Source organism: Rhodnius prolixus, unplaced genomic scaffold (genome assembly GCF_049639745.1).
Source record: "Rhodnius prolixus isolate KJV_2025 unplaced genomic scaffold, Rpr scaffold_1, whole genome shotgun sequence".
Classification (NCBI taxonomy): domain Eukaryota; kingdom Metazoa; phylum Arthropoda; class Insecta; order Hemiptera; family Reduviidae; genus Rhodnius; species Rhodnius prolixus.
In genome coordinates, this window is record NW_027411581.1 from 63739856 (window position 1) to 63766799 (window position 26944).

General features: G+C 35.5%; 1 protein-coding gene across 9 annotated transcripts in view; it reads left to right on the forward strand.

Annotated features, from left to right (window-relative positions):
- Positions 1–26944, forward strand: part of zfh2 (Zn finger homeodomain 2) — a 441349-nt gene that overhangs the window by 217570 nt on the left and 196835 nt on the right. The window contains exon 1 of one of the 9 annotated variants that reach the window (XM_074112504.1): positions 13479–14241. The exons of the other annotated variants lie outside the window; for them this stretch is intronic. The gene's annotated coding sequence lies outside the window, so the exon portion shown is untranslated. Of the gene's footprint in view, positions 1–13478; positions 14242–26944 lie in introns of those variants that run through there. 9 annotated transcript variants of the gene reach the window in all.

Sequence of the window (26944 nt, forward strand, 5' to 3'; positions counted from 1 at the left end):
TTTAGTTATGCTTTCATAAAACTTTTCCACGTTCACAAACATAGATTATTATGATTCGCTGAAAATATTTTCCTATTGATCCTTTCAAAGTGATATTAATATTAACTTTTTATGGAATCCATAATGCTCATAATTAATAATTAAAAATGCTCATTGAATAGTAAGCATGTTAATTCTTTTTGGTAGTTTTTAAAGATAGAGTTTTCGCCATGAATAAGCTTTCTTTTTGGCCCTTAGTTTTCTTTTTACAGGTCACTTTTCTTTCAAACATATTTTGTCCTTATACTTTAACTACCTGCCCTTTTTCTATACGTGTAATTAAGGTCTTGTAGTGGAGTAAGAGCTTTGGTACAGTTACTTGGTGCGTAAAGCCGGGAGTATCAAAGGGCAAGCCGCCTTGCCAAGAACAATGGCTACACTACCTGCCATAGGCCCCCCCGCCCATAACACAGTGCCCTTTTAACGGACAGTTACTAATAAAAACCCTTTAAAAGTATTTGTTCTCCAAAGTAGTCCCCTAACTTTGGGCACTGACCAGTCCCCTTAGCAAAACATAATATTTAGTGAGATTTTTTTTTTAAAGAAGTAGCCAGAGTAACCAACAGAGATCCTGTTAATATTGGAAAGGTTTTTTTCTTTAAAGAAATCTGGATTTGAAATCAGGGTTTGAATTTTTAGTTGATAAATAGTGTTTCGAAACTATTAAGACCTCTGTTTTGTGTCGTCTATATTCTCCAAATGTTGTACAAATCGTCAATGCTAATCATACGTTCTGATTTTCACACTTTTCTCAAATAAGCAAATCATCTTGAATGAGTTACCTTCAGAATTCTTGCCAATATCCCCAAATGATAAAGACCGAACTTGCAGAAATAATTGTGGAGGCCCTTAAATGTTGTAAAGGGCTAAAATAATTGTTTATTTATTTTTAACAGCTGAGGGCGTCATGAAAGATTTTGGTTCCGTCTCCTTTTTCTGGTGACGTGATTCATTAATCCAAGGTGGGAAAAGATTATTGTGAATTGCAGTCCATGTCAGGCTAACCCGGCACCTCCTTCAGGAACTCATTCTCCTACCACTTTCAGTTCTTCTTCCCATTTTTTTTTTGCCGATGGTACCCATTCATGAATCTTATTTGGCCATCCTCCTTGTGTGACCGTTCCCGAAATAATATCCTCTCTTACTCCTGTCAACTTCTCTTATCCTTTCATTTCTCATCTTATCCATTCTGGTCTTTCTTAAAAGATCTCTTTAAAAAAAAATCCACCCTCATTAATTAATCTTAATCTTAATAATAATCTTAATCTTATTAATCTTAACTGTATAGTTATAGTGTCCACGTTTCCTCATTCCTGCAGCCAGGATGTCTTTGATTATAGAGTGATTTTGTTTTGTTTTCTTTTGATTGAAGTGTGCCTTAAAAATTGGATCCCCCTATTTCGATCTATCGATGATCATTGATCATAAAATTGGTATGGATGCCAAGCTTTCGATCTAGAGACTAGGGTTTCTTCAGGGCTTATACGTACTTATATGAATAATTGTAATTGCTTTTACATTATGCATGTGCTATCTGACCTGGATTGTTGAGAGACTCAATCAGGCTCCTTGAACAACACAGAATAATATCCTGAAAAATGAGGGGGCTCCTGAAACTGCCAACTGGAGATTGTGCGAAAATAATGAAGGAAAGATCTGAATTGATTTTGAAACTTTGTATCCATTGCCAAAGAACTCCAAGAACATCTTATAGATTCGCGTAGTGATTGCTCTATCCAATCACCAAAGAAGCTCATCAAGTTTCTAAATTTAGTACTGTCCCTGCTTCTAATGGAAAAGCACAAAGAGCTTCCGATGGACACTATCACTGCGCGTAACCAAAACAATGATCGTAATTGTCCTTCCTGTCTATTTATAAATAAGAGATTTTAATGCACTTCTTTCCGTGGTGATTGGTGGTTAATAGTTTTTTTGATTGATTGTGTTGATTGGTGTGACGCCAAAAAAAAGGAGTAAAGAAGAAATCCCAAGTATTTGACGCGCGGTCGCATCACCATAGAGACCAGATCCAAAAACAACTCGGTTTACAAACAGTGGCGCTAATTGCAGTGTAAACAGCACCTGCACCTCACTCTACTAACAGAGCCGCCGCTGTTCTGGTGGGCGGGGGCGGGGGCCTGCCTTAGGTATATACGTAATACCGGTATACTGCGGGCAGGAAGGGGTAATAGACATTAAACAACGTCGAATTAGGCTCACCTAGTGGGGGTACCCACCGTTGTTACTATGGTCACCAGGTAAACAACTAGCGTCCGCTTTTCTTTTTTTACCTTTCCTCTTTTAATGAATCTTTCTCAAATTAGAAAAACTTTTTCTTTATTTTTAAGAATTTCCTAAGTTTTTGCAAGTAATAGTTTCATCTATTTGGTGGCACAAAATAGTTCTGCTTTTTATTATCTTATTGCCCCGCAGTCGTTCTTAAAAAGTCTTAGATCGTCCCAAAAAACAGAGTGAGCATAAAATACAGGAAATGATTTATTTCCCAAGTGTCGCCTCTTTAACTGACCTGGAAGACGCCGTCGCTGAAGACACTTGTCTTCTTCTTCTTCTTTTTTCTTTGGTGTACCTAATGGTAAATAGTTTTTCCGATAGACCAGGACTTTTCCGAAAATTATACTTACTCAATTTAAAATGTTGTACCATTAACAAGGAAGTCCTTACGTTTGATATCCGACTTAACGTAAAGTTGTTGAAGATCATTGAGACAGACATTGTCAATGAGACTATCTCTTTACACATCCACTTTGATATTTAATGAACCTAGATAACCATGGTTTAATTAGGGAACTGTCACTAATAAATGGATTGTTACGACAATAAGCAGGCTGATAGCGAACCACGCGGTTTGCGGATCGTATCTTCATAGGATCAACAAAAGGTCCTCTCTCCTCTTTGCGTAGATTGCGATGAGGAGGAGGATTTCAAGGCAATATAATAATGATGTGTCCACGTTTATGTGGTAGAAAGGAAACACAAATGTTTCGACGACTTATACAGGTATTTAGATGCACCCTTTCGCTACGAAGACATAATAATCTCCACCAACATCTATGTGCTTAAATCTGTTGCAGAGCTAGCAAAGAAAAATGTGAGTGTATTTAAAAGTTATAGCCGAATTAGAATGAATGCAAGAAAATGATTAGAGAAGGATTACGTGATTTTAATTTCGGTTAAGCTATAAGGATGGCAGGAATATAGGAGTACTGATCCATCCATTAGTTGTATGTAAATAGTTGTATATAGTAGAGGGATGAATGTGTGAAGCGTTTGTATTTAAAAGTAAGTGATATTCTAGTGATAAGCACCTAGACGATGCTGGCTGAATGGCGGAAGATAATACCAAAATCTTCATAGTAAAGTGGATATATTTCCAATTAGCCGATCTTTGACCAAAACCTTATTTTAGGCATCCATTTGGTGGTTGTTGTTTTTTTTAAATACGGTGAATGTATGGACAGGCGCACACAAAATTTTGACCATTTTGTGCAAAAATAAACCATTTTTTACGAACTTATAGAAAACGGATATTTCCCCGGTGTGAAGTGCAATTTTTCGAAAATCTGCTCGATTACTAATATAGTTTCTCGAAAAGTGAATAAACATTTTGAATGGTTGTTTTATTCAGCGATGAAGTTCACATTCCTGCGGTGCCAAACACTTATTGTGCAATCCATTATCTAGAAACACATTGGCGTCTTTGTATATAAAGAATAATAATAAAAATTACTCTATTTTCTTTTTTAGTAATAAAGGAATGATAATTATGTTAGCCTGGAAACTGACAGCATTTGAGATATTGGTAGTAAAAAGTCGTGATCACATAGATCCGCTGACTCATTATTAAATCACGAACATTATTACAATTGTGTTCGTGTGTGATTGGGTTGGGTGCGTCGTCGTGAATAATGGAGTGGAGGGGATGACAATTACAGCTGATAATTACGGCTGTAAGTTCAAAATGGGAGAGAGGGGATGATCAAGGCAGCAGAATGTCACTTGAATATTCATTGTTTTAGAGAGTTAATTACCTTCTTTGATAAGTATCAGGTTATTTTTCACGCGATCATCGCTCACAGCACGACACACTTCCGGTGGTGCCGAACGTCCTCTCCTTCCTCAACAGAGATCTATATAGATCATAAAAGCTACTGAGATCGCTTGCTCTTAGATTTTCTCTGCAGTACTGGGCTCTCCAAGAGCTATTTTACGCTTCAGACTTGGAGCTAGGCGAAACCCCTCTCTATTCCTAGATTGTGGAGAGGGGGGCACATTTGAAAAGAATTTACATTTTCTGTTTACAGAGTGCGCACAGAATCGTATTATTGAACCTTTTTATTTTGTTTTCTACAACTTTCAAATCTTCTTAAGAGATCTATATCAATAAAAAGTCGGTACTTTACATACATATCTATATTTATTTATTTTTTTTAAATTTTTGTGACAAATGTTAATACTTGCCGGGTAGCTTTGAACACAATAAAGTAAAGTAATTGCCTATTTTTTCAGGCGGGCTTTACGTCCAACTACCAATTAGGTGTCGTGGACGGAGGCGACTAGCAAACGTACTTTACTGTAAATTTCTTTAATTAACCATTAAATAAAATCCAAGGCCTAAGACCGGGGGAATCGAACCCACTAAACCAACAATACATCTTAGCATTGCGGGTCTCGCCTCTAACCGCTCGGCTACCGTGGCGCCTTTTGAACACAATATAAAATAGAAATAAATGATATTACAAGGAATCTACTTTACTCATACTCGTACTTTACTCTGAATATCTACCTTCTGTCAGTTATTTCTCTCTCACTACTACATTACTTTCTCTTTCAAACCATTGAAATCTAGTTCAAAAATCAAGAATGACTCAGTTCGGGGATGTTGTACCCGAAGTGTGTGATGGGTTTAGGAAGTTTGAACAAAATATTCGGGTTTGTTGCGCTTCTTAATGGTAGCTTTGGACCACTTTCCTCTTCTCTGCGATTAAGCAGGAAAAAAAGTCACAAACTTGCAGGTCTTTAGGGTGGCATTTTTTAACTGGTGATGTTGAAAAGTGCCCCCTCTCCTTCCATAAAAGAAAATATAGTATCCAACACTCTTTTGCAAGCTAATAGACTTTTGTAAATACTAGGGTTTAAAAATACGAATTCCAAATGTTAATATGGACTAACAATACTTACACCTTGTCCATTACAATCTTCACCAATACACTTCCAAAATCTGCAACAAAAATTTTACTTCCACCTTACAAAATATAAAATTTCTTAATTTTGGACTTTACAAAACAATGAAAACGGAAGGGAAACTCTGTCAATTTTACAACAGGTCTACCACAACATATTGGAGAAAATTACCAATCATAAATGTTTTAAATATTTGGCGAGAAATTAAAACTGTTCAAAGGTGCCCCCCTCTCCCCTACCTATATATATTCTAATCCAGAATCAAAACCACGAACAACACGATGACCAAATCGATCTATTGAAAAATTCAACTTTTAAGATTTTGATTTACTTCCAAATCAAACAGCAATCAATTAATACCTCACACTGTAAGAAGCTCCTAAGGAGGAGAAAATCTTAACCAGCAGTTGGCTTCGATCCTGAGACTTCCGCGTTAGATTCTAGGATAGGCTAACTACTCAGCTAGCCCCTTCCTTCCAATTATTCTATGAACAAATACACATCAACCATAAAATTTTCAAATATCGATTGTTCCGGTCAATGAGAGTACTAATATACTCATTATGGACGCCACAAAAAAAAGGGGATAACTAATTCTTTTTGTTCGTTAGAAACTAAAAACAAAAAAAAATATTAGTTGATAATTTTTTCTTGTTCCCAAGTTTATCAATTATTTCGTTAGAAAAGTAGTTTTTATTCCGACAATTCCAGCTTTTTAATAATATCCATGTAAACAAGAATGAAGTGGAAGGAAAAACGTAAAAAAAATTCCCTCGGACATCGATTCAGCCAATAATTACAGATCATTTATTCACAATAAGTAATTGGTTGAATTGATTTTTCCTAATAAGAGAAGATATTATTGGCCAAGTGATTAATTCTTTTTCTCCATTTTATATGGAGTCATCTCTCCTCCGTCAGGCTCGCTCTCACCCCCACTCTCACACTAGCTATTTTCCTTGAGCATTTTGTTGCTTTTCTTTTTGAGGGGGGGTATCAATAATACATCAAAGGTAATGCCGTTAATTAACAAAAAAAAAAAACTAGCGTTCAGATGGCGTGTTATACTTTGTATAAGCTTAGCTTTAGTTACATTCTCATGTTAATTAGAATTTCTACTTTATTTTCGCTTGTCAAGTTTGCTTTTAAATATATTCTCCTTTTAGGCGCCACGATAGCTGAGCGGTTATAGGCTAGACCCGCAATGCTAAGATGTATTGTTGGTTTAGTGGGTTCGATTCTCTCGGTTTAGGCCTTGGATTTTATTAAATGTTTAATAAAAGAAATTTACAGTAAAGTATGTTTGGCGGTTATAGGCTAGACCCGCAATGCTAAGATGTATTGTTGGTTTAGTGGGTTCAATTCCCAGTCTAGGCTTTGCAATTTTATTTAATGGTTAATATGAGAAATTTACAATAAAGTATGTTTGCTAGTCGCCTCCGTCCACGACATCTAATTGGTAGTTGGAAGTAAAGCCCGCCTGAAAAAATAGGCAATTACTTTACTATATTCTCCGTTTAGTATTAATTGTAATGAATGAGAACAAAATTTACGAAATTAAAATTTTAAAGTACAGTAAAAGTAATAACTACTTGGATAAAGGTAGGACTAAGCTTTAAATTTTGGGGATATCAATGGGATGACGAAAACAGTGTATCTAGTAGGAGCTCTTTGTTTTTTTTTTTTGGAGGAAGTAGGGGTAACTAGAGGAGTAAAGTAATGCTTTTCAGGCGAGCTTTACGTCCAACAACCTAATTAGGTGTCGTGGACGGAGGCGGCTAGCAAACATACTTTACTGTAAAGTTCTCATTTTAACAACTAAATCATATTTAAAGATCCTAGACCAGGGGAATCGAACCCACTAAACCAACAATACATCTTAGCTTTGCGGGTCTAGCCTATAACCGCTTAGTTATCGTGGCGCGTAAGGAACTGTGGATGTTAAATATAGGAAAAAAAAAAAAAATCCCACTCGTAAATCGCACAATCGATCAATCTCAAAATGATTCTACTTTGTGGGGGAAGGAGAGTTTGTGTAGTGGTTATGAGTGTGGTCTAGTAAATGAGTAATCACCAGTTCGTGTTCCAGTGTATAGCTACTTTTTATTTAATTGGTATTACACCCCACATGTTTTACGACACCTAATTTGATAGTTTGACGTTAAGCTTGGCTGAAAAAAAAAATTGGTGATTACTTTACTACCATATAATGTGGGTACAGCACAATGGAGTCGTCCATAGTCCAACTCTAGGACCGACACTGCCGTCAGATTGCCAAACCTATGACTCAAATATCTATCGTTAGTCTTTTATATTCTTTGATTTGGTTAACTCTGATTACAACATGTATAGCCCTACAGTACCCTATAACCCTATAGTACCTTCACTTCTGAATAATAATATCAGCGGTCATGCTTCTAAAATCCGGATAAACCTTTTTTTGGACGTAAATAAGCAACAGAAGAAATGAATTTGGCCAAAATCCGGTACTAGGAAATAGTGCAACAGTCTTTTATCAACAAGTGGTTGCGGATTGACGTCAGTGGTCAGCGAACCACTCGCCTCCCTTTACTCCTCCTCTGGTTTTTCTTTTCGACGTTCACTACTTTTATCGAAGTTATTTTATGGATTTAAATAATCAGCTGTTTTATTCACTTCCTCTTTACTTCGATTTAGAGGCAATTTAACAGTAGTGTTGAACATTTTAAAGAATTAATTTTATTACCAATATAAATGCCAAGTTTTGGAATATTCACGATAGGTACTCGTATATAATTAGAGTTTAATCTATTAGTTATTCTGAATGTGAGTATGAGCGGAATAACTCGTGAACAGGAAGCCCAATGTCTGTATTTCGTTTTGGTACTTTGGCCGTTTCCGTTTCTAAGATTTCGGCTATTAGTTTTTTCACTTTTTTTTTTTCTTTTTTTTTAAATAAAATAAGGCAAAGATTTCCTTTGCAAAAAATATTTCCATGTTCAATAGGATGAAAAATTAATGCCATTATCAGTCGTGATAATTATTTATTCTGCCGAGCTTTTGACCTAGGGACTAGGTCACATCTTCAGGGCTAATTTACAATAAACTGTTTTTACATGATTAGAGGGTTGATGTGCCTTCTGTCTTGTCTGTTCATTGACTGAGTGAACAGACAAGACAGAAGGCACACCAACCCTCCAATGATGTAAAAACAGTCCCTAGGTCGAAAGCTTCGGCAGAATAAATAATTATCATGACTGAAACTGGCAATAATTTTTCATCCTATTGAAACTATGAATCGGTCACCAAAAATAATGAACAGTAATTCCACGTTCATGTAAAAAGCTTTTCAGCAACTGAAATGCAATTTTCAGTACAATGTACATTTTCACCATTTATGCAAATTTAAGTTACCAATTTTAAGTTATTGGTTATCAGAATAGAGGGTATTGGCCGTCCGGGATTCTATTTCAGTCATCCTCGGGAATAGTGTTCTCTCGTTAAAGACAATACTGCCTATCTAGGGAAGGGATTAGCTATGCGGTTAGCGTAATGGATTCCCACGCGGAGGTCCCGTGTTGGAATCCAATTGCAGACCCTTAGATTTTTTTCTTCCTAGGAGCTTCTTACAGCTCACTGTCCGGTGATGGACAGTGTTGTCTGTAATGAGAGAACACTGTCCGGAGGCCGGCAGTGCACTGAAAAAAGCTCCGGGCGCCAATAACCTTAGATGTTGACGCTTCTTAAATCATTCAAAAAAAAAAAATACTGCCTATCACCGGACAGTAAGCTGTAAAAAGAGAAAAAATCTAAGGGACCACAGCAGCTTGGATTCGAACCTTTGATCTCCGCAATGGAAACCAGTATTCGCTAACCACTCGGCTAATCTCTGATTATTTGGAGTACAACTGAAATCGGCAATACTCCTTTTCAAAATATTTTTTGATAACCCAAAGTTATTATCTAATAAATAATAAATAAATTGTACTTAATTATTAACAATTTCTTAGATATTTGGTTTTTCTTGATTCCTGGTGAATGTAAAAATATAGATAGAGGGGTTGTTTGGGGGTTACCCCTATTGATTTTATGTTAAATCCATTGAAGAGGGTTGGTAAGTTTTTGGAAGGTGGTGAGGGGGGGTTTATATGGGTGGCGGCAGGACGGGAGGTGGCACTACTTTTAAAACTATGTTGGGAGGGGGGTGGTTGAGGGGCGAATACTGTCTCGCTGTTAGTACGTGTTAGTACGTAACCAACGTTCATGGACACGCCGTAATGTTATAGTAGGGGTCTATTTTAGTACAAAGTCCCTAACCGACCTCCGGGCGCGGTAATTATACTCATTATGAACATGACTAAGACGGACATCTGTCGTTGTAGCCAATCGTCGGAATACTAGGGATAGATTGGATAACACAGTACAATTTCTGTTCAACTAGAGAGAGAGAGAGAGAGAGAGAGAAACACGAGCAATTCTAACGTTTCCGTCTAATATTACAGAATTTTTGAAATGCCTAGTTTATCAAAAAATAAATAATTTTAGCTTCCGTTCGCTGATTCTTGAGATTTTAAATTCGTTATTTTGAGCCAGAAATCCGGAAGCACCTTTTTGGGTGTTCTCCGGCAATTCTCTTTGGGGCTCCCAGTAGGGAAATTAATCTTCAGCAGGATCTGAAGGTGCCCCTTAAAGTGTCAGTAACTACGTCATCGTTCAACCCACCCTCCCCGCAATGAAAATCCAGAATTACCCAATCCTATCTTGCTAACTCCTTATCACTGGCTCCAAAATCACTCCGTTCAATTCTCCGCCAAAAATCCAGTGATTTCCAATCAATCATTTGTGGCTGGATTGGTTTCTCTTCAAAAGTCTAAATAAAATAAAATAAAATGTGTAAACGCAGCAATTTGAGGTAGAAACAGTTATAATAAGTTCTATGACTTTATGAAAACCGTTAACAATCTTTACAAAATCAAGAAGTAAACAAAAAAAAATGGTATTTTCAAACAATGCCCACCTTCTACCTGAGACAATTGAACAAGGAACTATTTAAGGAACTATTGTTTCATATAGATCAATAAAATTTATGAACAGTTATTTATGATAGGGACAACAGTAATAGGATAATTAGAAAGTGTCATAAAAAACCATTCAATTATTTGTCTCAATTCTTTGACAAGTTCACAATTGGTTCCCAAAATATCGGTTGATAAAATGTGCTTTCTATTTTGTTCACGTAAGCTCAAAATATCATCAAAGAAATGTTCTGCAATATTTTCTTTTCTTTTTTTTTTTTTTTGACATTGATTGGTACTCTGTCCCCCCCCCCACCCACCATGCTGAATCTTGCTGAACATTTTTATATTCTCAAATACTAAAAACAAGATACAGAAAAACTTCACTTCAGCCTGCAATCTCATATAAATCCTCTAGCTCAAAAATTTTCTTCAAGAACTCTTGCTGATAACCCCGACAAGACGCCTTAAGAGACAGTGTGGCCACCGTGATCTCCTCTCTTGGTGAAGAGATTGGGACTAACAGTCTAATGTTTTGGAGTAGTTACCGCTGCGGTAACTTCTTCACTCGTTTGCTTCATTTTAGTTACTGTTATCATTGTTACTTATAGCGCCAACGCGCTGATTGTACCACAAATAAACGCCAAAAAAAAATATTCTCAAATAATTTTTTTGTTATTTTCTTTGTTTGAATGCTTTTCCCTTGCTTAAGAAATTAATTACGTCATAATTAGGTGTTAAGATTCATGAAATATATTCACTCTAAATAATTTTCATATAAAAAAAAAAACTATATCCAGATGTTCGTTCGTTAGTATCCAATAGCACCCGATCTTTTACAATGGAAGGAATTTTCAGCATTTCAAAAAGAACATTTCATTTTCCATTTATCATTTATGCTCAAATATCTTGTAAAGAACAATTACTAAATATCTCAAGATATTGAGTTTCATTTCTGTTACTTTTTAGATTTTACTTTTAGAAGGATTGGCGACGAGCATCAAGCAATTCCGTACCTTAAGCGTTAGTATTTGTTCCACAGAAGTTGGAATGGATTTAAGATCCAATTGTTGGACATTGCCCTCAGCTTCCTGTAACCACCCTCATATTTGAACCATTTAAACCTCTTTGATTAGTAATCAAAATATGATATTTGCATTTTATCCGATAGTAAAGTAAAGTAATGCCCAATTTTTCAGGTGTGCTTTATGCCCGACTACCGGATTAGGCGTCCTGGACGAAAGCGACTAGCAAACATACTTTATTCTATAAAGTTCTCAAATTAACCATTAAATAAAATCCAAAGCCTAGACCGGGGGAATCGAACCCACTAAACCAACAATACATCTTAGCATTGCGGGTCTAGTCTATTACCGCTTAAAAATACTTTACTATAAAGTTCTCATATTAAACATTTAATAAAGCCTTAAGCAAAGAGATTGGGAACCAAACCCATTAAACCAACAATACATCTTAGCTTTGCGGGTCTAGCCTATAACCGCTCAGCTATCGTGGCGCCTACATTTTATCCAATATTTTTATAGCTTTTTTTTTTTTTTTTTTTTTTTTTTTTTTTTTTTTTTTTTACTGGACATAAGTTACCTTAGATCGTGGTAAGAAATATCTAAAATTTATTCAAGTCTGATAGGGTTTGATTTAGTTTTGTTCTAAAGTGCTATTGTGGACTCCTTTACTCGCCCACTGTTAGACTTTAGGGTGTCTGGTAGACCATTTATTTTTGTAAATAGAAGATATTTGCTAGATCTCCAAGTGGACCCAGTTGTAGAAAATTTTGTATTGACGTAAATTTTTTTTAAAAAAATATGTCAACCAATTTTCGTTAAAATAGAAATCATCTTTAATTGCGGAACGCTTTCCTGTCCAAAAAGGAAGTACCGGAAAGACGTTCCAGAGCGTTGCGGCTTGAAGACACCATTGCCTAGCTCAGCGGTTCCCAATCTTTTTTCATTAGTGTACCCCTTTACCTGATTGTTTCCTTAGTGTGTACCCCTATTTATATATAAAATAAATAATCGTATTTTTTGATTTTACGTATTGTAACTTTAAATTAACAGCAAAACAATCTGAATATAATGTGTCTTGTAAAGAACATATACATATGATATGTTCCTATTAAAAAAATCACATTTATGAATAGGTAAACATTTCAAACTAATAACTATTGCAGGGGTCGTAAATTGAAACAGCAAAGCGTTAATAAAGGAGAAGTAAATTATATGCGGGCCATGTCTAATATTAGTCAAAACTAAAGCAACATTTTTTCGCAATTTTTATATCTTCCGCCATAATAACTGTTTTTTTTTGCGTACCCCTAAACAATCTTTCGCGTACCCCAGGTTGGGAACCGCTGGCCTAGATTACAGAACCAATCACTTTGATCTAAAAAGTACCTTTTACTTAAAAATACCTAAGCTTCGCCGGAAATAAGAAGTTTCTTTTTTCTCCTTTCGTCACTTCCTTGGCTTTCACTATTGTAGTTATAAATTTAAATTAAGTTATTTTTATTTTTTAATTTCCAACTTTATAGTTTAAAGTTAGAGCCTTTATATGTATAGTTATTTATTTAAAGAAAATTTATTACTGAACAGTATTTACCCCAGCCTAAACTGTGTGAATTATTCATTCATAAAGTACCAGAAACACAATGATTATATTGTTGCGTTTATTTTCCTTGTGAACAAAAAATTTTAGTATGCAGAAATGCTTGCTTTTCCTTCGTTTGAAGCATCTTCCAATTAAGGCGCTCTTGCTCCCCACCTTATCACCGCCGAAGGCTTGGTTAGTATTATTTCTTTTACGCCTTGCTATCCGCTACTGAACTCCCCTATTCAAACAAAACTATGGGTGGAGGGGGGAGGGAGCTCTGTGTGTGTGTGTGTGTGTTTGTGTTAGTGTGTTGGTAAAGAGAAAAAGAAGGAGCCTTCTATCTCTTTTCTTTCTTTCTTTTACTTTCTTGAGAGATCTCCTCTCTCCTCTTCTCCAGGACAATTATTCCTTCTCTTCTCTTTCTCTTTTCTAATTACCCCCACCAAGTGAAATGTTTTGTAAATGGGGTAGGGGTATATGCAAAAGACTGCTTGCTGCCATTGGCTCGTACTGGAATTGGAGGGGGGGCTTGGGCGAGATCTCGTAGTCTTTTTTTTTTTTTTTTTTTTGAGAGAGAGAGAATGAGAATGTTTAGTGTTCTTGTGTGTGTGTGTGTGTGTGTGTAATGTGTGTAGGTTAGTGGTCGAGGAGGGGTAGTGTAGGTTAGGGAGAGAGCTAGGCAGGAGTGTTAGTAAAGGAGCGGGACCCGACTTCTCTTTACGTCGCCTAAAAAACTAACTCCTTCAACTTGCCTACATTACTAAGCAGAGCCGACGCACACACCGACACTTGGCGCGGCGATTCTCCTCCACTCACTCACCTCTCGCACTCTCTCTTTGAAAAAGACGACGATTCCCCCTCCACAATCTACCCAAACCTTCCTTCCAAGCTTTGACTATCCCCTCCACTGACTCCTCAGTACAGCACTGAACTCCGTGCAAGCAACACTAAAAAGTAGGAGTCGGTCATTATTAAGATAAAACGCTTCTTTTTTTCCTTATTTTTTTTGGTTTTTTCAATTTTATTAATACCTAGGATAATTTTTTGAAGTTTTTATTATTTTTTTTTTTTTTCAAAAATTTTCCACATCAGAACAATATACTTGTTGATATGTTTGTAAGGAGCTGCCAAGGGCTGCGGTAGGACGCGTAGTTACGTATATGTTCCAGACTAAGTGATAGTGTGTGTTCAATTTTATATTATTTTTTTGGATTATAATTTTTTTGTTTGGATTTGTTTACACGAAGTGCGCAAGAACTGTTTTTTTTTTTTTTTCTATTTTACAAAAAAGAAAAAATTGAATTTAAATTTGTTTGGAGTGCCAACAAAGAGATTTCCCAATCGACGACGCCTTTTTTTTGGTTTTTCAAAAAAAAAGGAAAACATGCATTGCTTCAAGGTATTTATTTAATTTTCTTTTTTTAAAATTTTGAATTTAGATTTAAATTTCCGGTCCTTGGTGGTAGGGACATTGTTTCCTCCTTAAAAGGTGTTCACTTCCTGTAATTATTATTTTAACGCCATAAATTTTTTTTTTTTGTACTTCGTAGATCTTGGGAAATTTAATTGTTAACGGGTGTGAGTTTAGTTTTTCTCGTCCTGGAATCGCGCCCGGACGCGCTCTATAACGACTAAGTGGTGCGCCAGGGGGCGATTCCTTCATTGAACGTCGTCGAATGTTCTTCTTTCCGCCCCCCCCCCGGATTCCTAATTGAATTCTTAAAGAGGGTTTCTTCACAGCCGCCTCCAAGCTCCACCATCCCGAAAAACCTCCCCGCTCACCGGCTGTTTTTCTCTCAAGACTCAGTGAGTAAGGGGAGGCGCGCACGGCGGAGCATGCTACTTGCTCTTGGGGGCGGCAACCCATCCTTAGCGCATGCGTTTTTGCCGCCTCCTGTTTCTCGAATTCATAAAATGGCGACGCGGCCAATCAAAAATATTTTCCTTCTTTTTCTCTCTTTTTTTCCCCCCCAACTCCAACCCCCCCTCCAGCCTTGTAACTTCACTTTCTCACACCCTGTTCCCAAATCTTCATGCGCGCATTTCTTAGCTCGCGCGCGCGCGCGCGGAGGAGGTTGGTAGAATTTTCTTTCTACTAAATAGCGGCGGGTGAGGTGCAAGGAGAAAGAGGATAGAGTGGCAGTTAAGGAGAGAGGATTTATCTTTCCTCTTCTTTTTTTTTCATTTTCACCCCTACCTAGCCCCAGGGATCGGGTGCAGCAGGATTCTTGCTGAAAAGAGACTTGCCGCGGAGGACGTAGAGTAGTGCTGCTTAACTGCCTGCCATCCCTCATTCTTCCGCGTTCCGGGCACCTGTGTTTTGTTTTTTAAGTTTATTGTTTATTTTTTTCTCGGTTTTTAACATCATCATCTAAAACTAGTGCATGTGTGGGTGTTCACGTTGACAAACAAACCTGGCCGACAATACCCCCCTTTTTTTTTTTTTGGATGTCTTGATCAATTGCTTACGACCAAGTCTACCACCACCACGACCACGACACATAGTTGTCATCCAGGTAATCTCCGTAGTAAAAGTTATTGAGAGACAGAGAAAGCATGCATTCTCCTACACTGACTGACTCAAGCCCAGGGTTTTCATGAACGGTTTGTGATGATGTAGTAGTTCGGGGAGGTGGAGTTGATAGTAGACAGCCGGTAGCCGACCTCTCGTATTCCGCCGGCTCCATTCATCATCCTGACCACCCGTAAAAAATAAAAGTATAAAAAACCGGAAATCTTCGATGTTGACGCTATTTTCTGCAAAATCTTATCAGTTCATCATTTTAATAAAATTAATAAAATATTTCCTCTTTTGAAAGAAATATAAGAACAAACATTTTTTTTTGAACATCGCTAATTATTTGTTAGGATTTTTTGACAGCCAATAATTATTTGCCACAAATTAAAATTGTCACGTCATCTCATTCCGGTTGGTAGATGAATCAGATCTTCCTTTTTTTTGATTGGCTTAGTTTGTTGCTAAATTCAGATATCAATATTTTTAATAATAGAATTAACTTTTTAAAAAATTATATTCAAGTATTTTTAATGAATATATAGATTTTCGTGCCCGTAAATTGTTAATAAAGTTAGGAATTGTAGATTGGCGAGGAATTGGTCAAATAAAAAACAACTCATCTTTTTGTCAACGTTTCGACAAATATATTTGCCTTCTTCAGGGCCTGGATATTACAAATACAAAACAATTTGCAGACTCAGTAACACTGATTTACAGTGATTCTGTATTTTTTTTTTTTTTTTTTTTTTTGTAATAACCAGGCCCTGAAGAAGGCAAAATATATTTGTCGAAACGGTTTTTTATTTCAATTGCCAATCTTCAATTCCTAACTTTAGTACTTTTTAATGGTTTGACCAAAAAAAAAAAATGATAATCCGCCGGGCAGATACTGCTCTTAATAAAAATACGATATTAATTCTCGAAATTCGGCTCCACACCAATTTTGAGACAATAAACAAACAAAATAAATCTTTTTTTTTTTAAGAAACTACTATTTCCTTGGAAGCCACTCCAGACCAGCTGTCCGGTCTCGACAACCAGTCTACTCCTCTCTCTGTCTGTTCCTTCCGACTCACAGGAATTTCCCTCATATTTGAAATTTCACTTTTACTGACCTTAGGTTTGACCCCGTTCTTTTTTGTCTGTCTGTGTTTGTTTTTGTTCTCATTTCTCGTTTCTAATTTTTTTTCATCAACGATTTTTGTTAAACATTTATATATATATAAACAAACTCTCACGATTTCTTTAATTCAAACTATTTATTAAATTTATAAGATCTTAAAATATTACGCGAAGTTTAAATTTATAGCTTTTTGTATATTTTATATTTTCCTTGCCAATAAAAAAAATATTGCTAATGTTTCCATAGCAACAAAAATAAACGCAATTAATTTTTTTCACATTCTCAATCTAGATGTTCTTCCCACAATGTTATATATATGTAATATAAAATAAATAAGATATGCATATTTTTAGGACAGCTCATTATTCCAGTACTATTTTACTATAAGTAAAATTAGGGGGGACTAAATTAAATTACAATTGAGAAATGAATAATTATTGTTGAATAATCTACTTGTGTTATTTGTGCTCACGAATATTTCGGTAAGACGAATTCAAGACTGAAATATTCTATTAAAATCCTCCGTGATTCAAATTTAAACAGAAGCCGACTCATAACTTTGTCTTTTTCTACTTTAACGTGTATTATGTATATGTGACTACTCAGAATAAAGGGCTTATTAAAGAGAATAATCAGTAGAATAATTTGGAATAGAGTTAAAATAAAGTACCTATTTAATAACGAAGATATAAGGGTCTGTGACATTAATAAATTCGAAAAAAAAATGTGATTGTTATACTCATTTATATAATATATAACTAAAAAACAAAAAAAAAATGTTTATAGCTTAAGATTTAGCGTAATTTGTGAATTAATTAAATTAGTTTAAATTAATTTTTTTTATAATTTTCCAATTTTCTGAACTTCCTTTTTTTTGGTGGTTTTGTGCGTATTCAAGAAAAAATGATTTCCTGTTTTTTTACGATTAAATTTAAATTTTACGTTTTATTTAAGATATTTTTGCTGCACTTACGCGCGTCAGTTAATTTTCTGCAAATTTTATGAAATTTAATGCATTCATTTTAGTATGACGTATTATTGCTATTATTTGAAATAGAGCGAAAAATATTTTCTTGAAGGAAAATTTATTTTTTTAAATAGATTTTTCTTTGCAATTTTTTTAATTAATAAATTTTAAGGGCTAAAATTGGTGCTAAGTTAAGGAATCTGCGCTTAAGTTGTAACTTGAACGTTACTTCCTTCTCCCGCCACGTAGTAGTTGAAGAATTTAAGTTCTCACAGCCTCTTTTAATTTTTTTTTTTTAATCTTTTTCTGTAATTAGAGATTTTTTTTTTTTTGGCGAATATTTCCTAAAAGAAAAAGTAAAAATAAAAAGGGAGTATTATTCTAGACCGGAAGTTTAAAGTGTGTAAATATTTGTTGTCGTGTGGGGCGGCATGTCTCACAAAGATTAATAAAAATCCTATTTTTTATTTTATTTTTATTTCTAGTGAAAGCTTAGTTAACTTGACTTTTTTTTTAATCAATGAGATTGGTTATTACTTAAAATATCTATTTGGAATAGCTCTAGCTATATTAGAATGGCGGTCTACATCAGTTACCTTCCGACAAAGGAATGTTTTGCCGTTATTTGTTATTACTAAGTCTTCCTTTCTGATGAATTTATGTCTTTTCTCATATTTATTACTAATTTTCTTTCTTTCTTTTTCTTTTTTTTAAAAAAAGCGGTTCGTTGAATATTTCAAGAGTATCTGTCGGAGATAAAGAAAAGTAAGTTAACTTTCTAAATGGCGTCATCAATTAAGCTTAATTCTTCTTAAGGATAAAGCTTTATTTCTTGTGAACTTAGGGGCAAACCATGTAAATTAGAAGATTGAAAAGTATCTATAATAATAATAGTCTTTATTTAAAGACTGGCTCCTGGTCATCGACCATCGGGATAGTCGGTCATCTCATACATTAAATTAAATAGATTTGGTAATGATACATTACAAAATACAAAAAAGTGAGATAGAAAATTTACACAAAAAATTAATACAAACGGGTAAATAAAAGAAAAATTCTCCAAGTAAGCAAAAGCAAAATAAATTGACAACTTCTATGCTTATGCAAAAATAAAAATAATTAATTTAATTAATAAAAGATAAATAAGAAATATATAAAATACAAAATAAATTGACAACTTCTATGCTTATGCAAAAATAAAAATAATTAATTTAATTAATAAAAGATAAATAAGAAATATAGTAATACAAAATAAATTGACAACTTCTATGCTTATGCAAAAATAAAAATAATTAATTTAATTAATAAAAGATAAATAAGAAATATAGTAATACAAAATAAATAATCATCTCAAATTTTATCTACGAAGTATAGTTTACCCTTAGATTTTCTCTTTCTAGGAGCTTCTTACAGCTCACTGTCCGGTGATGGAAAGTGTTGTCTGTAACGAGAGAACACTGTCCGGAGGCCGGCAGTGCACTGGAAAAAGCTCCGAGCGCTAATAACCTCAGCTGTTGATGCGCAAAAAAAAAAATAATAATAATATAGTTTACATTTTTAAACGTAGACTACGGCTGGAATTCAGTTGGTCAATTTCTGTAACACTGCCTCAAGATTAAGTCAAAATGTAAACTCTAGAAAAGTTACTATAAAAGGTACTTAAATCTTCAGAGCTTGATTTTTGGACGAAGTTATCACTTGATGGGGGGCTAAATGGACAGTACATCTTGAGAGCTTCATGTTTTTTTTGATGACCGCTTTGGGGCATTCCGTGTTCGGTCACTTCACCAAACCCTCGCTTGTTGTTTCCAGTCAAAGTTTCTTCCCCTCTCTTTTTATGGGTTTTATTCCAGATCGCCGCTGGACTCCCTTCTCTCTTTGGACTTGGTTTTCACCTTCTCCTCCTCTTTATCCCTACTCGTGTGGCAGAAATAACGTGTGAAACTTAATTTTTTGGTTCCCTAGTTAAAGCCCATTTTACTATCTTTTACTGTCTATTCTCTCCCCTACCTTGCTCTCTGTTACCCACTCCACTACTCTGGCCGCAATTTCTTCTTCTTCTTCTTCTTCTTGAGAACTGGAGTAATTTCACGCCCACGCTTTTAAAAATATTTGCGCGCCAACATCTCATCTATTCTGATGTTGATGTGGTTGTCCCTCTGTTCACGTACACGGGAAGATGGAGTTTTGTTGTTGTTGTATTTTTTTGCGGTCGCAAATAAAATAAAATTTAGCTCCAACATAAAATTATTTCCGCTGTTTACGTCTCTCAATTTGAGACAAGAAAAAGTTTAAGTGACGCAAGTTCGGCCGAAGTTTTCTTCGTTTCCCATATGTTCTTCTGCCGAGGATGATGCTTAGTGTTTCTGGACGAGCGCTTAAAGTATTGCAATTCTTTTTATGTGCTTACAACTTTTAATACTTACCTCCTTAACATTTCTTACCTTAAGTAGGGATATGAAAAATCAACCTTCTACCATGGTCCCTCCCTTCACAGATCTCAAAACTACGACAATGAACGTTTTAGAAGATCCAAATGCTTGATATACATAGATGAATTCTAGTGTGAACTTCCGTTTGCACCAGTACACTTTGCATTTATACAATTGTGTGGTTCGAGTTTGAAGTAGTATTTTACTAAAATATGATTACCATTTTATATGTACAGTGGAGTCTCGGTTATCCGTCTTTCTTTTGAAAATAATTTTTAGGTTTTTTTTGTTTTTTAATTTTTAAATACTGAGGAGAGTGACGGTTAATTGGAAGAGACGGATAAAAGGCTGACGGATAACCGCCGACTCCACTGTACTTTTATTATAGAAATCGTCAACAACGTCAACGTTCTTCACAAAATTTTGTAATTTATCTGTCCAGTTTCGGAAGGACATTATTGATCGAAATTTCATTTCCTGTAAAATTTAGTTTTCCTCAATAATAAAAAAAAAAATTCTTAACCCACTTCCTGAATGGCAAATAAATAATATTTGACTAATTACTTTTCGAAAAAAAAACTTTTAATATTAATTATTATATAATTATTTTATCCAAGCCGATTAAATACTAAAATACTCTGGAGGCTGTATAAGATTAAAATGCACGATGAGAATTGAATCATGAATATTTACAACACAATATTAGCGACAGTAATCTTTATTTTTAACTCGATATAAAAAGTAAGTAAAGTTAAGTAATCGCCTATTTTTTCAGGCGGGGCTTAACGTCCAACTACCAAATTAGGTGTCGTGGACGGTGGCGACTAGCAAACATACTTTACTATAAATTTCTTAAATTAAACATTAAATCAAATCGAAGGGCTATGATCGGGAATCGAACCCACTAAACCAACAATACATCTTAGCGTTGCGGGTCTAGTCTCCAACCGCCTAACATACTTTACTATAAATTTCTCATATTAACCATTAAATAAAATCCAACGCCTAGACATGGGGAATCGAACCCACTAAACCAACAATACATCTTAGCATTGCTGGTCTAGTCTCCAACCGCCTAACATACTTTACTGTAAATTTCTCATATTAACCATTAAATAAAATCCAAGGCCCTAGACATGAGGAATCGAACCCACTAAACCAACAATACATCTTAGCATTGCGGGTCTAGCCTATAACCGCCTAACATACTTTACTATAAACTTCCCATAGTAACCAATAAATAAAATCCAAGACATAGACCGGCAATCGAACCCACTAAACCTGTTCGGATGCCCAAATTAATGGTTAGTCCATGTGTAAGATATAAGGGTAGCGTTGCTTTGCCGGAACGAAGTAGGAGGTAATAATATTATTGAAATTTAACACCAGGACATCAACAGATTTCTTGGAAAAACGATCTTAATATCTTTCTTTACAAAATAAGCTCGTTACTTTGTGCAAAACGTGCGATCTACGTACATGGATCTTAAAAGCACATCCCAACAATTCATAAAACTCAAAAATCACCGCTGCTCCTCATTAAGTGTCCAATAAGTCCCATACATAATGATGTGCTATCCATTCCCTTTGTGTCATATCTGATGAAATTCCGCTATCAAAGATTCCACACATTTTATCCTCCCACTAAATCCTCAGCTTTCAAGTCAGATCTTACAAAAATACTTCCGTCATTCGACTTAAATGCCTCGTGGTCATCTTCGCTAATTCTTTCATAAAGTGATAGCACCGCGTATCTCCTTTAAGTGACACCCAAATTAATCTATTCTTGGTTCACTCTTGCGTGTTGTAAATTTTACAGTTCCAAATAAATTTATAGAATGATAAAAAGAAAGAGTGTTTATAAGATGCTGTGGAGCAGCGTCTGCTCAGCGTCTGCCATATTGTGTCACTGAGTCTATTCTAAACATGTCGATCTTTTAAAAATAAATCATACCCTTCAGATCGATTGTAATGTAGCTTTATACCTACCTGAGCATCTATAGAGATACTTAAGGATGTCTTAAACCAGCTGGTTACCCTAAACCATCTCTTCTTTTTTTTTTCAATATAATAATGTATGTAAACACGTGTACATTGTAAAAAATAAATTTACATTAATTGAATGTTATGTTCATATAAATATATTATATTTAAATACATAATGTATGTGTAACATGGGCGATATCCTGAAGGGTTTCAGCAAAGATTTGTTGAAAGCACCCAGCCTCTGCTGCATACTTTTTTGATATGAAAATTATTCAGATTTTAGAAGTGTGGTCTACACTATGGGAGGGGAGAACCAGAGTACGTGCCAGCCAGCGGTTTTTGCACGTGCATTCTAAAAAATTACGTGTTGTAGTAATTCAAAAATTTGGGCGCCCCTAATGTTGCAATTAAATTTTCCATTATTATTATTTTAAAAGTTTCCACGAACTTAACCCTCAAACCAGAAGATGAATTTTCCCGACACGAACACTAAGGTAGGGTCGGATCCGACCCGATACTATATTTTCTTGCTTACAGTTAAAAACTCAAATACGAGGGTCATTCAATAAGTAACGAGACAAATTATTATTGCTCAAAAACGGTTTATTGAATCAGTACAAAACTTTGGTTTCTTTTCAACATAGTCCCCAGCAACACTTATGCACTTGTCCCATCTTTCTGCTAATTTGTAAATGCCCTTGGCATAAAATTCTTTGGGTTGATCTCGAAGCCACTTTTGCACCTGATTTTTTACCTCTTCATTGGATCGAAAATGTATCCCTCGTAGACCATCTTTAAGGGGTCCAAACAGATGGAAGTCTGATGGGGCGAGGTCGGGGCTGTAGGGGGGATGTGGAAGGATCTACCATCCCAGTTTCTGTAGTTTTCTTTCGTCAGCTGTGCCGTATGTGGACGGGCGTTGTCATGAAGCAAAATCACGCCTTCAGTCAAGAGCCCACGGCGTTTCGTTCGAATTGCAGATCTTATCTTGTTTTCCAGCATGTCACTGTAGTACTGGCTGTTGATTTTTCTTTGGCCTTCAAGAAAATCACAATAAATTGGCCCCTGAAAATCCCAAGAATACTGTAAGCATGACTTTACCGGCAGATGGCTGGGTCCTGAATTTTTTCCGAATGGGAGAAGTCGTATGCTTCCACTCAAGGCTCGGTCGTTTTGACTCTGGCTCATAGTGGTGGATCCATGTTTCATCACACGTTACAATTCTTTTGAAAAAAAAACCTTCTCCTTCAGTCGAATATCGATTTTTCAACTGTTGACTGATTTGAAGCCGGGTTTCTTTGTGAGCGTCCGTGAGTTGTCTGGGCACCCATCTCGCACAGGTTTTCTTGTACTGCAGCTTGTTGTGAATAAAGTTATGGACATTTCCAACACTCGCGTTTACTTTTTCTTTTATCAGTTCAACGGTGATACGCCTATTGTCCCGAATTAACGCGTCAATCCGAGATTCGAGAGTGGAAGTCCCAACTTCGATCGGTCGTCCACTGCGTTGCTCGTCAGAAACTTTTGTACGGCCACTTTGAAACTGTTCTACCCATTTGTAAACGTTCGAACGATTCAAACAATTGTCTCCGTTCACTTTTAACATTCTTTTGTGGATTTTACTACCTTTCTCACCTTCCGCGACTAAAAATCTGATCACGTTATTCTTCCACGGTGCAATTCTCGAGCGGACTCGCCATCGTTAACTGAGTAAATTTGAGGTTATGTTTACAAAATATAATTGAACAGCTGATCAGATGTCATCGCAAGGTTGCCAACTTTATGTCCTGAAAGTTTCATACGGATCAATTTAGCTGTTTTTGAGCAGTAGTAATTTGTCTCGTTACTTATTGAATGACCCTCGTATAACTCAAAATAACACATTTATTTCTATATAAAATGTATAAATTTTTTAATAAATTGTATAATTTTATGGCATTAGTCTATTTAGAATGGACTAATAAGTGAAGAAATGAACTTGAAAAAGGAACTTTGTCTCAATAAAAACAAAACAGTTTACAAAAAGCTTGAATGAAAATTAAAGTAAAATAGTTGTGTGGTAACAAAATTATCGCATCGTTATGGAAAAAAATCATTTGATTGTTCGCCATTATCAGTGGGAACAAGTAGGACATATTTTCCAATCGTAAGGAGTAATTCCTTTGGAAAACGCTCGTTTTTCAGTCTTTTTTCTTCTAGAGGAAGCGTCAAGGCAAACGCAAGATTTTTGAGAAACGTCGAACGTGCATCTCCAGAGTAACTTTCTTCATTTTTGTTCCACTTGTGCAGGACAAAACGCATAACGTTAATACCAAGGTCGGGTCGGATCCGACCCAGAATCTGACTCACTGAAAGAAATACAAACCTAGAGAGCGAAGAGACCCTTACCGAATCGGCGGAAACAGTGTGGCCACTTCCTAAGGACTCACAGAAAGGGTATACCGAGTCTAATCGCTAAGAGTTAATTGTGGGGGGGGGAACAATGGAAATTTGTTTTCGCCTCGGGTCGGATCCGACCCGCATCATGTGGTTTGAGGGTTAAGTGGAATTATTCTCTAAAGTTTTATGTTTGGCCGAAAGTTAATGTTTTGAAATCTGTCTTCGAAAACCGGAAATACAAGTTCTAAGGGACCCCTAGAGGGGCTGTACTAATCGATTAGAACACTCTTTCTGCTAAACTCTTGGTTCTTAAGAGTACTTTTATTATGTTTTTTGGGGCATTATGAGGCCGAACATGAGCTCCAAGTATATTCTATTGACATCTAGACGTCTTCTTCTGAACCTATCTTTGTACTATCCGATCCTGGTCTGGTTTTTTAGTCCTTAAATTGCGTAAATTGCCCTTTTATCGCGTCTAACTAGGCCAGATTTTCCCAGTTTTACATAGTGATGTTGCACTTTTAACTTTAAAATTTAGCCTAATTAGGGTGGCTCTCTTTGTACTAGCCAGTACTGGTCTGGTTTTAAGACTTTTAGAGGCAGAAATGTTTCCCCTTTTTTAACTCACTAACTAGAAATTCACAGTAAGTCATCAAGCTGGACCCCAGTGATGATCTGTCCTTAATTCTTGCACAAACCTTGCTTCACCAGAGAAGTCTTCAAGCAAGGCGTCATTCCATCAATACCTCAACAAGACCCACAGACACTTCTTACCTGCTTCCCGGAACGTCATGATCAGGTCCACACCGTAGATGTGAGCGTCACATGCTACTTTTGGACCATCCAACAAGATTTTGAAGCCAAACAACTTTGGCAATCAATTAATTCAAAATTCAAGTCTTATTAGCAAATTCTCTCTTCATAATTCTACTTTATTTCTTCGTTTTCCATGACTATAAAGAGTTTTTCACCATATTTTTTTTTTCTGGAAAATCGTACCAAACATTTTCTTTATAAACTTTGCCAGCTGGAAAACTTAATCAGATTTCCGGTGCGGCATGACCTAATTTGGCAGTTATAGTGTAAATAACATTTATGTAGTTTTTTTTTTTCATGACTTAGGTGTATATTTCATGTAGTTTAATGTTGTTTTCTGCTTTCGATGGATTAACTGAATTGTAGACAACGTTGCGAAATTGTCTTGTGGTGTACGACCTTGCTTAGGCGAATGACTCAGTCTAAAGTTTGATGCTTCTTCCACCAGCTGTGAGTTCAAATTTTTATTTAATCGATTTCAGGCTCTAAAAAACAAACTATCGATGCTTTCAAAATGATATTCATATTAATTTTAATAAATTAGTAGAAAATGTTTTATTAAATTCTCCAATAAATAATCCGGATTTTTCTTTTATTCTTTATAATAAAAGCTCGCGGAGTTTTTAATAAAGTTTTGAAATTAAAATTCTGGGGGGGGCGATCCGAACGATCATTTTATTAGTTTAATATTATTTAGTATTGATTTGATTAAAGCGTGATTTTTTTTTGGTCCGGCAATATTCTTTTTGAGTTTCTGTTAAAATAATTTGGAGAAGAGGTGAGGGAGGCCTTTGATTCTCTAATCTTAGGGAAGCGGTTTTTTTTACTCTTTAGAGTACGATGATTGTGCAAAGATTTTTCAGTTTTCAGAATTGAATTTTTTTTTCAGTTCTAAATTGAAAACTCAACAATTTTTCTTTTTTTATTTCCCTAAATAATGATCTCTTTAATTTTCTTCGCTCAACAAAAAGAACAAATGGAAGAAAGGTTACCTTAAAACATTATTACTAATTATGTATTTAGGGGAAGATTGCTTAAGTCGTACCCCAGTGATTTTGAGGAAACTGAGTACGCTATACAATTGTTAACACCGAATTTATTTAGCGGTAGACCATACCTAGCGCGTCTTCAAACGGTAATTTCCCGCTGAATAAAGGTTGAGAGCTATTTTCATTGTAAATTCGTTTTGCGACTCATTCTTCTTACTTTTATCGTGTATTTGTAATCTTCTTTGGATAAGTACAAAGTAGATAAATGCACATTGAATTTATATTATACGTACAACTATCAGTGCATTATTTGTCTCATGGATTTTGTAAAAGCTTAATACAGCATTATTTTGGGGTCCAGATGAAGCAGATATAACGTTGTATCTTAAGTCGTACTTCCATATATTTCCTAAGTCGTACCCAGTGGTACGATTTAAGCATCCGTACATTATGATTGGCATGTTTTTTTACAGATCTACCCGCGCTTCAATGAGAAATCGCGCACACGCACTACATCAACTAAAGAATTAACAGCTTCTCTCTAAAATGATGAATAATCTCGAAAATAATGAGAAAAAAAAAAGCAAGACATACACTAAGTTTTCTTACTTTATCTACTGAAATTTTGTTTCTAGGATGACTACTTGTTCAGCACTGAAATCGAAGATAGTAACAATGAATTTAATGCTCTCGTTTTCTTTTATAAACATAAAGAATTGATTAAAAAGCAGAAAAATAATTTATTGTATGCAAAATAAGGATTCATACACTCAGTCTGAATGTTATAATTAACGCAAAACTAAAGACCTAATATTTTGTAAGCAATCCCTTTGCATTTGTTATTGCCTGAAGCCTCCTTGGCATAGATTCCACCAGGTTTTAGTGTCTCTTG